The sequence below is a fragment of the Oncorhynchus gorbuscha genome, linkage group LG19 (assembly GCF_021184085.1).
Source record: "Oncorhynchus gorbuscha isolate QuinsamMale2020 ecotype Even-year linkage group LG19, OgorEven_v1.0, whole genome shotgun sequence".
Classification (NCBI taxonomy): Eukaryota; Metazoa; Chordata; class Actinopteri; order Salmoniformes; family Salmonidae; genus Oncorhynchus; species Oncorhynchus gorbuscha.
In genome coordinates, this window is record NC_060191.1 from 52,972,665 (window position 1) to 52,985,036 (window position 12,372).

Sequence of the window (12,372 nt, forward strand, 5' to 3'; positions counted from 1 at the left end):
CCTGCTTCATCGACAAAGATGAACTCATGGGGTCTGTCCAAGGATTCCAAGTCAAATATTGTCTGTGTAGAAATACAATATACTGTATGTAGGATTTTGTAAGTCATACAGAGACAGTGCTATACTGTAGAGTACAATTAGGCTTCTGATTCACATACATTGTATGTACTGAAGAGTAATGTCATTCACATAGTATGTGTTAGTACTGTAGACAATCTGGATTACAGTAAATGTTTCTGAATGTACACTTACTTGCACATACTGAGCTCGCAGTTCTTTCACCCTTGGTGAGTTGCACTCAAAAGGTACTCTGTATACTTGTTTCATTCGCATCCTGTTACAATGGAGGACACGGTCAATTGTGGAAATGCTCACACTGTCGATTCCCTGGAAGTGTGTGTTGTCTTGTATCACTTGTTCCTGGATTTCTCTGAGTCGTATTGCATTATCTTGAAGGACCATGCCAACTATAACGGCCTCTTGCTCCCGAGTGAATATAGCTGTCCTTCCACCTGCACGTGGCAGCCTTGCATTTCTACAAAAAGTAGTTGTGCAGTTACAAAACATATTCACACAGTACAATACATACAGTGATTAACTTTCAAAATGTCTATTGAAACAGCTGCATATAGTGTAGTAGAGTAAATCTGCAATTACAAAAATACAGAAGTGTACTGTACCTGTTCTCTTCTCTGAATGTCCTTACTATGGTGGACACAGAAAATCGCCTCAAATTGGGTTGCACTCTAAGTCCTGCTTCCCTCATTGTCAGTCCATGGACAATAATATAATTCAGCATTTATGCTGCAGTAGTTTATGTGTCAGGGGGCTAGGGTCAGTTTGCTATATCTGGAGTACTTCTCCTGTCTTATCCGGTGTCCTGTGTGCATTTAAGTATGCTCTCTCTAATTCTCTCTTTCTCTCTTTCTTTCTCTCTCTCGGAGGACCTGAGCCCCAGGACCATGCCTCAGGAATACCTGGCATGATGACTCCCTGCTGTCCCCAGTCCACCAGGCCGTTCTGCTGCTCCAGTTTCAACTGTTCTGCTTGTGATTATTATTATTTGACCATGCTGGTCATTTATGAACATTTGAACATCTTGGCCATGTTCTGTTATAATCTCCACCCGGCACAGCCAGAAGAGGACTGGCCACCCCTCATAGCCTGGTTCCTCCCTAGGTTTCTTCCTAGGTTTTGGCCTTTCTAGGGAGTTTTTCCTAGCCACCGTGCTTCTACACTGCATTGCTTGCTGTTTGGGGTTTTAGGCTGGGTTTCTGTACAGCACTTTGAGATATCAGCTGATGTACGAAGGGCTCTATAAATAAATTTGATTTGAACATGGTCTATAACTGTTGCTGGAATTTCATCAGATATTTCCACTCTTTGTATTCCTCTTCCTCTTCGTCCTCCTCTTCCTCTTTCTTGCCCTCCTCCTCCTCTTCCTCCTCGTCACCCACCTCACATACGCACTCGTCTTCTCACATTGTTTCTTCTATCCATTCTCAGACTTTCTCCTTCCCACCTTCAACAACCTGTTTGCTCTCTGAACTGGCTTATATTGGTTGTGTCGCATCATTTGAAACAGGTTAAATCAATTTTGAGTGGTTGTGTTCAATCAATGACATGTCTTCTCTATTTGTATTTGATTGTTGCCACTTGTGTTTAGAGTTTTGCTGAAAAGTCTAACTGAGATCTGCAAATTGTGTTTTACCATGTGAAATGGTTTAAGGTATTGACAACAGACTGCATAATTAGCTAAATGAGTCCAGGCAACTGAGAACTTTGTTCAGCCAATGGGTTTTAGTGTTTTAGCAATTGAGAAAAACTGTAATGACACTAAACTGAAGAAATTATAGTTATCGTTATTTTACTGTTCGAAAAGTCAGGTGTCATAACATGAAAAAGGAACCGAAGCAAGTCAAAACATGTAAACAGTCCCCTGTTGCTATGTGGGGTTTGTTTGTCCATTGCTCATGTTGTTTGTGCTTGGATGGAATGGAACAGGGAAACTAGAGTACACGAGATGAGAGCAGAGAACACCATCTGACTCACACCCCAGGGAGGGAGGGAGGGAGGGAGGAGAGAGAGAGAGAGAGAGAGAGAGAGAGAGAGAGAGAGAGAGAGAGAGAGAGAGAGAGAGAGAGAGAGAGAGAGAGAGAGAGAGGTTTCAGAGGAAAGTTATTTGTTTCTGGCCATTTTGAGCCTGTAATCGAACCCACAAATGCTGATTCTCCAGATACTCAACTAGTCTAAAGAAGGCCAGTTGTATTGCTTCTTTAATCAGAACAACAGTTTTCAGCTGTGCTAACAGAATTGCAAAAGGATTTTCTGATGATCAATTAGCCTTTTGAAATGATTTGGAACACAGGAGTGATGGTTGCTGATAATGGGCCTCCTTTCGCCAGCTACAATAGTCGTTTACAACATTAACAATGTCTACACTGTATTTCTGATCAATTTGATGTTATTTTAATAGACAATTCTTTTTTTTTTCTTTCAAAAACAAGGACATTTCTAAGTGACCCCAAACTTTTGAATGGTAGTGTACTTGATTTGAATGTACTTGTTACATTATGTGTCATGTTTTGTCATTTATTATCTTGTCTTGTCCCTGTGCTTCCCATTCTATTCGTTTCCCTCTGCTGGTCTTATTAGGTTCTTTCCCTCTTTCTATCCCTCTCTCTCCCCCTCCCTCTCTCACTCTCTCGCTCTCTCTTCTCTCTATCGTTCCGTTCCTGCTCCCAGCTGTTCCTATTCCCCTAATCAATCATTTAGTCTTCCCACACCTGTTCCCGATCCTTTCCCCTGATTAGAGTCCCTATTTCTTCCTTTGTGTTCCGTTCCTGTCCTGTCGGTTCCTTGTCTAGAATTCACCGTGCTGTGTTTGTGTATCGCCCTGTCGTGTCGTGTTTTCCTCAGATGCTGCGTGGTGAGCAGGTGTCTGAGTCTGTCTGGTTCAAGTGCCTTCCCGAGGCAACCTGCTGTTCACCTGCTGTTCAAGATCGAGTCTCCAGTTTGTCCTCGTCATTTCGAGTTAAAGTTGTGTTTTTTGTTTGTATTTACTTTACTGGATTAAAGACTCTGTTTTCGCCAAGTCGCTTTTGGGTCCTCTTTCACCTGCATGACATTATGCCCGAGACTATTCATGATGTAGTCTTTACATAACACCATTAATGGCTATTAACACATTTATATTAACACCTTTCATCCAACCTACCATCACGGCTCTCTTTCCCATGGACAGTATGTGCCTGGTGTGGACTTGATTGTAACTCAATTGAGACAGACATAAAATTACATTAATTATGTCATCAAGTTGTTCCTCGAGCACTGAGCTCATCCTGTGGATCTATATCAGATCCACAACTTTGTTGAAGTCAATTGGCTTTAATCAGCACAACAATCATACAATTACTCTCAGAGGATATGTAATGAAATTGTATGTACATTCGTGTACTTCTTTTCACCATGTTAATACAGTAAATCACTTTTAGTCTTGCATTCTAAAGCGTCATTGTAGGTATGTCTACTGAGAGAGATCCTTGCCAAAATATGAAACATTTATTTAAAAAATACTTAATAATTAAGTACATAGCCATGTTGAAAATACAACATACAGTGCCTTCGGAAAGTATTCAGACCCCTTGACTTTTTCCACATTTTGTTACGTTACAGCCTTATTCTATAATGTATTAAATTGTTTTTCCCCCTTCATCACTCTACACAAAATATTCTTGGGTATGACGCTACAAGCTTGGAACACCTTTATTTGGGGAGTCTCCCATTCTTCTCTGCAGATCCTCTCAAGCTCTGTCAGGTAGGATGGGAGCGTCTCTCCAGAGATGTTTGATTGGGTTCAAGTCTGGTCTCTGGCTGGGCCACTCAAGGACAATCAGAGACTTGTCCCGAAGCCACTCCTGCGTTGTCTTGGCTGCGTGCTTAGGGTCGTTGTCCTGTTGGAAGGGGAACCTTCGCCCCAGTCTGAGGTCCTGAGTGCTCTGGAAAATGTTTTCATTAAGGATCTCTCCGTACTTTGCGCCATTCATCTTTTCCTCAATCCTGACTAGTCTCCCATTCTCTGCCGCTGATAAACATCCCCACAGCATGATGCTGCCACCACCATGCTTCACCGTAGGGATGGTGCCAGGTTTCTCTAGACGTGACGCTTGGCATTCAGGCCAAAGAGTTCAATCTTGGTTTCATCAGACCAGAGACTCTTGTTTCACATGGCCTGAGAGTCTTTAGGTGCCTTGTGGCAAACTCCAAGTGGGCTGTCATGTGCCTTTTACTGAGGAGTGGCTTCCATCTGGCCACTCTACCATAAATGCCTGATTGGTGGAGCGCTGCAGAGATGGTTGTCCTTCTGGAAGGTTCTCCCATCTCCACAGAGGAACTCTGGAGCTCCGTCAGAGTGACCATCAGGTTCTTGGTTACCTCCGTGACCAAGGCCCTTCTCCCCCGAATGCTCAGTTTGGCCGGGCGGCCAGCTCTAGGAAGAGTCTTGGTGGTTACAAATATTTTCCATTTAAGAATGATGGATGCCACTGTATTCTTGGGGACCTTCAATGCTGCAGACATTTTTTGGTACCTTTCCCCAGATCTGTGCCTCGACACAATCCTGTCTCTGAGCTCTAGGGACAATTCCTTCGACCTCATGGCTTTTTTTTGTCGTTTAAAGTTGGTGAGGGAAATAAAAGTATCCAGTTTAAGAGCAGTTGGAGGCCACGGAAGGAGTGTTTTATGGCATTGAAGCTCGTTTGGAGGTTTGTTAGCAAGGTGTCCAAAGAATGCCAGTATACAGAATGGTGTCGTCTGCATAGAGGTGGATCAGGGAATCACCCGCAGCAAGAGAGACATCATTGATATATCCTCGGCCCGAGGATTGAACCCTGTGGTACCCCATAGAGACTGCCAGAGTGTGATGGTTTTCTTCCTGGGAAGGAGAGGAGGACCAAAATGCAGCGTGGTTATGGTTGAACACTTTTAATAAAGATAAATAATAATAAAGAAAACACAAAATACTAAGGCCAGGGCGTGACACAGAGGTCCGAACAACATGCCCTCCGGTTTGACACACTGAACTCTGTCTGCAAAGTAGTTGGTGAATCAGGCGAGGCAGTCATTAGAACAACCAAGGCTATTGAATCTGCCGATTGACAGAGTCAAAAGCCTTGGCCAGGTTGATGAAGACGGCTGCACAGTACTGTCTTTTATCGATGGCGGTTATACATTTACATTTAAGTCATTTAGCAGACGCTCTTATCCAGAGCGACTTACATGATATCGTTTAGTACCTTGAGCGTGGCTGAGGTGCACCCGTGACCGGCTCGAAGCGGAGAAGGTACAGTGGGATTCGAAATGGTCAGTGATCTGTTTATTAACTTTGCTTTTGAAGACTTTAGATAGGCAGGGCAGGATGGATATAGGTGTGTAACAGTTTGGGTCTAGGGTGTCACCCCATTTGAAGAGGGGGATGACCGCGGCAGCTTTCCAATCTTTAGGGATCTCGGACGATATGGAAGAGAGGTTGAACAGGCTGGTATTGGGGGTTGCAACAATGGCGGCGGATAGTTTTAGAACGAGAGGGTCCAGATTGTCTAGCTGATTTATACAGGTCCAGGTTTTGCAGCTCTTTCAGAACATCTACTGTCTGGATTTTGGTGAAGGAGAAGCTGGGGAGGCTTGTAGCTGCGGGGGGGGGTTGGCCGGGGTTGGAGTAGACAGGAGGACGGCATGGCCAGCCGTTGAGAAATGCTTATTCAAATTTTCAATTATCTTGGATTTATCAGTGGTGACTGTGTTACCTAGCCTCAGTGCAGTGGGCAGCTGGGAGGAGGTGCTCTTGTACTCCATGGACTTTACAGTGTCCTAAAACTTTTGGGACTTAGAGCTACAGGATGCAAATTTCTGCTTGAAAAGCTAACCTTTGCTTTCCTGACTGACTGCGTGTTGGTTTCTGACTTCCCTGAACAGTTGCATATCGTGGGGACTATTCGATGCTATTGCAGTCCGCCACAGGATGTTTTTGTGCTGGTCAAGGGCAGTCATGTCTGGAGTAAACCAAGGGCTATATCTGTTCTTAGTTCTGCATTTTTTTAACGGGGCATGCTTATCTAAGATGATGAGGAAATTACTTTTAAAGACTGACCAGGCATCCTCGACTGACGGGATGAGATCAATATCCTTCCAGGATACCCGGGCCAGGTCGATTAGAAAGGCCTGCTCGCAGATGTGTTTTAGGTTGTGTTTGACAGTGATGAGGGGTGGCCGTTTGACCGCGGACCCATAGTGGATACAGGCAATGAGGCAGTGATCACTGAGATCCTGATTGAAAACAGCGGAGGTGTATTTGGAGGGCAAGTTGGTCAGGATAATGTCTATGAGGGTTAGGGTTAGGGTTAGGGTTAGGGTTGCCCATGTTTACGGATTTAGGGTTGTATCTGGTCGGTTCCTTGATTTGATTTGATATATACAGAGAAAAGAGTGTTCATTATTGAGTGTAAACCATGTATGTGTGTCTGTAACATTCTTATACATGCTTATCTTTAACATGCTTATAATAGACTAGTGTTTTGCTGTGAAACAGGACACTGACTACACTCAGAAACTCATTGTTCCAGAGAATGGAATAAATCTGAAGACCCGAATCTTTGTGGGGGTGAAAGCCACCAATCTAACAGAGAGGTAGGACTACAATACGCAGATTAAATCTACCTAAATCAAATCCTTTTGTAAAGTACCATACTGCAAAATGTACAATGTATCACAAAAAAAATATATATATATCTTTAAAAAAAAATGGCTGTAATTATACTGCATTCTGGAATCAGTCCCTCTCTTCCTCTCCAAAGGTTCCACGTTCTGCTTGACCGATGCTACACAACAACAAGTCCCGTTCCCAACAACAGCACCTACTATGACCTCTTTGTTGGGTGAGTCAATATTATTCACCCAGTTTAATTTCTATAGATTTATGATAACTCTGCAACTGAAACTGAAGCCTTTTTTGTTTCCGGTCACGGCTAAATCGTGTATGAGTACAGTATGTGTATGACTCATATCTCTTGTCTCATTGAAGGTGTACATACACATGATGGACAAACCAGGGTCGAGTTGAATGGAGCGTCTCAGCATGCATTTACATTACATTTAAGTCATTTAGCAGACACTCTTATCCAGAGCGACTTACAAATTGGTGCATTCACCTTATGACATCCAGTGGAACAGCCACTTTACAATATTGCATCTAAATATTTTAAGGGGGGGGGGTGAGAAGGATTACTTTATCCTATCCTAGGTATTCCTTAAAGAGGTGGGGTTTCAGGTGTCTCCGGAAGGTGGTGATTGACTCCGCTGTCCTGGCGTCGTGAGGGAGATGGTTCCACCATTGGGGAGCCAGAGCAGCGAACAGTTTTGACTGGGCTGAGCGGGAACTGTACTTCCTCAGTGGTAGGGAGGCGAGCAGGCCAGAGGTGGATGAACGCAGTGCCCTTATTTGGGTGTAGGGCCTGATCAGAGCCTGGAGGTACTGAGGTGCCGTTCCCCTCACAGCTCCGTAGGCAAGCACCATGGTCTTGTAGCGGATGCGAGCTTCAACTGGAAGCCAGTGGAGAGAGCGGAGGAGCGGGGTGACGTGAAAGAACTTGGGAAGGTTGAACACTAGCATGCACACCTTCCGTTTCATTGAACACAAGAACATGACCGTCGCCACTTTCTACCTGCACTGTCACCCAACTCTCTGAGGTGTCCTCCTGTTCGTCCTTACTGCCTGTAAGTATCAACAATTCGAAAATAACACACAGGTCACTGCCTTCACTCAGAGAAAGAAAATGAAACATTTTGCGACAGTACATTGTGGCGGTCATGATCACGTTCACCATATTGCTTTTGACTCTCTAGACATCTGGGATGCCTACAACGTTCTAATGTTCCGGCTTAAAAACTGTTGCCTAGAGTCTGGGTTTCACAGACATTATTACCCTCTGAAGAACTCTAATTTCTTAGACAACCCTATGCTATTCTAAGCTTATTCAACTGACTTGACAAATGTTTCAAACCGATAGGAACAGAAAACTGATTTCCTGTCTGAACTCTGTCTCTTTGATCTCAGAATTGTTCAGATTTCTCCAGGAGAAAGAGAGGACAAAGGTGCAGCCATACTATACCACTGGTGTGATATGATATCAGACATGAATGATATATCAGACATGAATTAATGACACTTGATGAGAGTGAAATGGATTAGTCACCTCATTGCTCATACAGTATGAGTAATTAAATGGATGTAAGTCACTTCATTCTTCACCACCTTATTCTGTTTCCCTCTGCTACAGGTCTTCCAACAGCTTCACAACGTAAGAAATTCTTCCAAGTTGCCCTTGATTATCAAAGTCATAAAAGCCTATGGCTTTCATTAAAATAAAATAAATAGTGCTCATTGGCTACAGTGTTGATATATCCCTCCTGTCCTTCCAACAGTCTCCCCCCAGTCCCAGAGAAGCCCAATGGGCCATATGGCCGTCACAACTTCGGTGCTGGCTGTGATCTGTCTCTCCGTGGCCCTGTTCATGGGTCTGTTCCTGAGGAGGGTAAGGTTATCCATCCTCCAATTAAATATGGTCTAGGACTAGGGACACCGTCTCTCCTGACATGTCTGAAGACTGGGACCAGTCTCCTAGCTAACAGTCAGTGGGGTATTTTACATTCCCAGAACACGTAGACAGCTGTTGTGAATGCATGATACAGTGGCAGGTTATGGGTAAAATTAGTAAAGGATGCTAGTTCTGAATTCATGAGTAAAGGATGCTAGTTCTGAATTCATGAGTAAAGGATGGGTAGTTCTGAATTCATGAGTAAAGGATGGGTAGTTCTGAATTCATGAGTAAAGGATGGGTAGTTCTGAATTCATGAGTAAAGGATGCTAGTTCTGAATTCATGAGTAAAGGATGCTAGTTCTGAATTCATGAGTAAAGGATGGGTAGTTCTGAATTCATGAGTAAAGGATGGGTAGTTCTGAATTCATGAGTAAAGGATGCTAGTTCTGAATTCATGAGTAAAGGATGCTAGTTCTGAATTCATGAGTAAAGGATGGGTAGTTCTGAATTCATGAGTAAAGGATGCTAGTTCTGAATTCATGAGTAAAGGATGCTAGTTCTGAATTCATGAGTAAAGGATGGGTAGTTCTGAATTCATGAGTAAAGGATGCTAGTTCTGAATTCATGAGTAAAGGATGCTAGTTCTGAATTCATGAGTAAAGGATGGGTAGTTCTGAATTCATGAGTAAAGGATGGGTAGTTCTGAATTCATGAGTCAAGGATGGTTAGTTCTGAATTCATGAGTAAAGGATGCTAGTTCTGAATTCATGAGTAAAGGATGCTAGTTCTGAATTCATGAGTAAAGGATGCTAGTTCTGAATTCATGAGTAAAGGATGGGTAGTTCTGAATTCATGAGTAAAGGATGCTAGTTCTGAATTCATGAGTAAAGGATGCTAGTTCTGAATTCATGAGTCAAGGATGATTAGTTCTCAGTTCATAAGTAAAGGATGGTTAGTTCTCAGTTCATAAGTAAAGGATGGTTAGTTCACAATCCATGAGTAAAGGATGGTTAGTTCTCAATCCATAAGTCAAAGAATGGTTATTTCTTAGTTCATAAGTAAAGCATGGTTAGTTCTTGGTAACATGAATAAATAATGGTTAGTTATCAGTTCATGAGTAAAGGGTGGTTAGTTCTTAGTAACATGGGGAAAGGATGGTTAGTTCTCAGTTCATGAGTAAAGGATGGTTAGTTCTCATTTCATGAGTAAAGGATGGTTAGTTCTCAGTTCATGAGTAAAGGATGGTTAGTTCTCAGTTCATGAGTAAAGGATGGTTACAATGTTATACATGTTAGGTGAGAAATAATTAAGCAACATTTCATGCATAATGTTACAGAAATATAGCATTTTATAATTGAAGTAGCAGCAGGGCACTAGAGGTAAACTTCTACACACCTAAATGTATAGTTCCCATATGGCATGTACAGATTTTTGTAAGAATCATTTGTATGGTAGTTGACTGCCAGTCAGAGTAAATGTTTGATAGCTAAAGGCCAGAGCAAATATTGTATGCACTTGCTTGACAGATTCATATTTAAGAAATTTCACCTGGCACCTATCTTTTGGTTTCTGTGTATTCAGTAGCCTAAATACAATATTAGTTCAGGCAAAGTAAAAGTCTAAAGAAAACCTAAACCAGCAGCATAACAAAGTACAGTTTTAGTAACAGATTTAAGTACTAGTAGTCTAACTTCTCACATCCATCAGTAGACTAAAACACTCTTTTGGCGTGATATGTGTGTACAGAACTGCTTGGGTCCTCTTTGGGTGTGTGTACTGAATGCCTAGTTGACTGGCAGGGCTTTTTTTGGCTGCACTCCTCCTGGCCATGGTCTGCCAAGAAATGGATTAAGACGATAAAGAGATAAATTACTCTTCAAACCCACAAGAGAAAAAGGAGCTGATGGACTTTTTGGGCACAAAAAAAAGACAAGGTCATAAAAATTGTATAAAAAAATGAGTTAATATATTATCCCATAGCTGACAAACATGTAAAGCAATTAAAAATGTAGCAGGGGGTGGCACCCACTGATGTATGAAGACTGTACTGTGTTGTACTGTACAGTATTGCACTGTGGGAAACTTCTAGATAAGGACATGCACATAGCTCTGCGTCTCTGCCATTAACAGTTTCATACTTATATTTACCTCTATGACTCATGGTATAAATCCCAAATGGCACCCTATGCCATTGATAGTGCACTAATTTTGACCAAGGCCCTGGTCAATAGTAATGCACTATATAGGGAATAGGATGCCATTTGGGACGCTGATTGATGGGACATTGACTCTCCACTGCCCTGGATCAGATGCACCTGTTCCCTTTACACTCTCAGGGAGGGCTGGGAGCCAGACATGAGGTTGAGGTCTTTTGAGACGGTGAAGACGGACCGTCAGCTGCAGTGACACGCTGGCCCAGCTCTGTACCTCCCTCTGCTTCTCCAGCACCATGGAGTTCATGAGCAACCAGCCCTGTCTCAATGACCACTTCTGTCATCACCTGGGAACCCTCACAAAGCCCACTAGTGTGAGGATGTAGAGATTACAATTAACATACATAATATATACAGTATATATACAGTTAAAGTGTACTTAATGTGACAAAAAAACAAAAGTCCTTCTGAGGCAGCAGAAGTGTATTAAATATACTGATGTATATTATGATTGTATAATTATATATATATATATATATATATATATATATATATATATATATATATATATATATATATATATATATATATATAAGATAGCCCTGTTTTGTAAAAGACCAAGTCCATATTATGGCAAGAACAGCTCAAATAAGCAAAGAGAAATGATAGTCTATCATTACTTTAAGACATGAAGGTCAGTCAAGAACTTGCAGTTGCAAAATCATCAAGCGCAATGATGAAACTGGCTCTCATGAGGACCGCCACAGGAAAGGAAGACCCAGAGTTACCTCTGCTGCAGAGGATAAGTTCATTAGAGGTAACTGCATCTCAGATTGCAGCCCAAATTCACAGAGTTCAAGTAACAGATTAACTTTTTAGAAGGCACACCTTTTAATTGGAATGCATTCCAGGTGACAACCTCATGAAGGTGCTTGAGAGAATGCCAAGAGTGTGCAAAGCTGCCATCAGGGCAAAGGGTAGCTATTTGAAGAATCTCAAATATAAATATATATTTTGATTTGTTTAACACGTTTTTGTTACTACATGATTCCAAATATGTTATTTCATAGTTTTGATGTAGAAAATTATAAAAAATAAATATATATATATATTATGTATTAGGCTACAGTCTCACTCTGTGGTTGGTTGTGTGTTACAGGAAGAGAACCATAATTCTATGAGAGGTCCTCAGATACATTAGGACATAAATTCAATTACACTCAATGAAAAATATACAGGTAATGAAACAAGACATTTGGCCAAATGTGTGTGTGTATATATATTGTCTACCAAAAAGATCCCATTCCAGAATGTTACCAACAGTTTGAAAATAATGAAAATCAGTCACAGGTTCCCAAACCAGCAATTTCCTGACCATGCATGGTAAAATAATAGTCCTGCTGTTTGTGTGTTGGTCCACCTGGTGGGGCTGCTGACGCAGTGTGCTTAGTGCTTTCTGGCCAAAGTGATCTGGCACACCATGTACAAAGTCACATGTAGTGAGGGCCATTACTCAGGCAGTTATGTTTGAAGAGATGGGTACAGAGTAGACTGTGCACCACCCCCACACACAGACAGACCATGGAGCTACTAAAACGTTTCACATCTTCTGGACTAACTATCAA

At 42.0% G+C, this 12,372-nt stretch overlaps 2 long non-coding RNA genes across 3 annotated transcripts in view; both read left to right on the forward strand.

Annotated features, from left to right (window-relative positions):
• Positions 1 to 7,240, forward strand: part of LOC124005654 — a 28,550-nt gene extending 21,310 nt beyond the window's left edge. Inside the window, exons 4-5 of the long non-coding RNA XR_006833661.1 lie at positions 6,587 to 6,684; positions 6,852 to 7,240. This is a non-coding gene — a long non-coding RNA (uncharacterized LOC124005654). The remainder of the gene's footprint in view (positions 1 to 6,586; positions 6,685 to 6,851) is intronic.
• Positions 7,241 to 7,557: 317 nt separating this feature from the next.
• On the forward strand, positions 7,558 to 11,217 carry LOC124006484. 2 transcript variants are annotated; one of them, XR_006833787.1, is made up of 4 exons: positions 7,558 to 7,770; positions 8,334 to 8,354; positions 8,479 to 8,588; positions 10,931 to 11,217. It is a non-coding gene; the product is annotated as an uncharacterized LOC124006484 (long non-coding RNA). The 2 variants fall into 2 exon arrangements; XR_006833786.1 differs by having other exon boundaries at positions 7,558 to 8,354.
• The last annotated feature ends 1,155 nt before the right edge of the window (positions 11,218 to 12,372 follow it).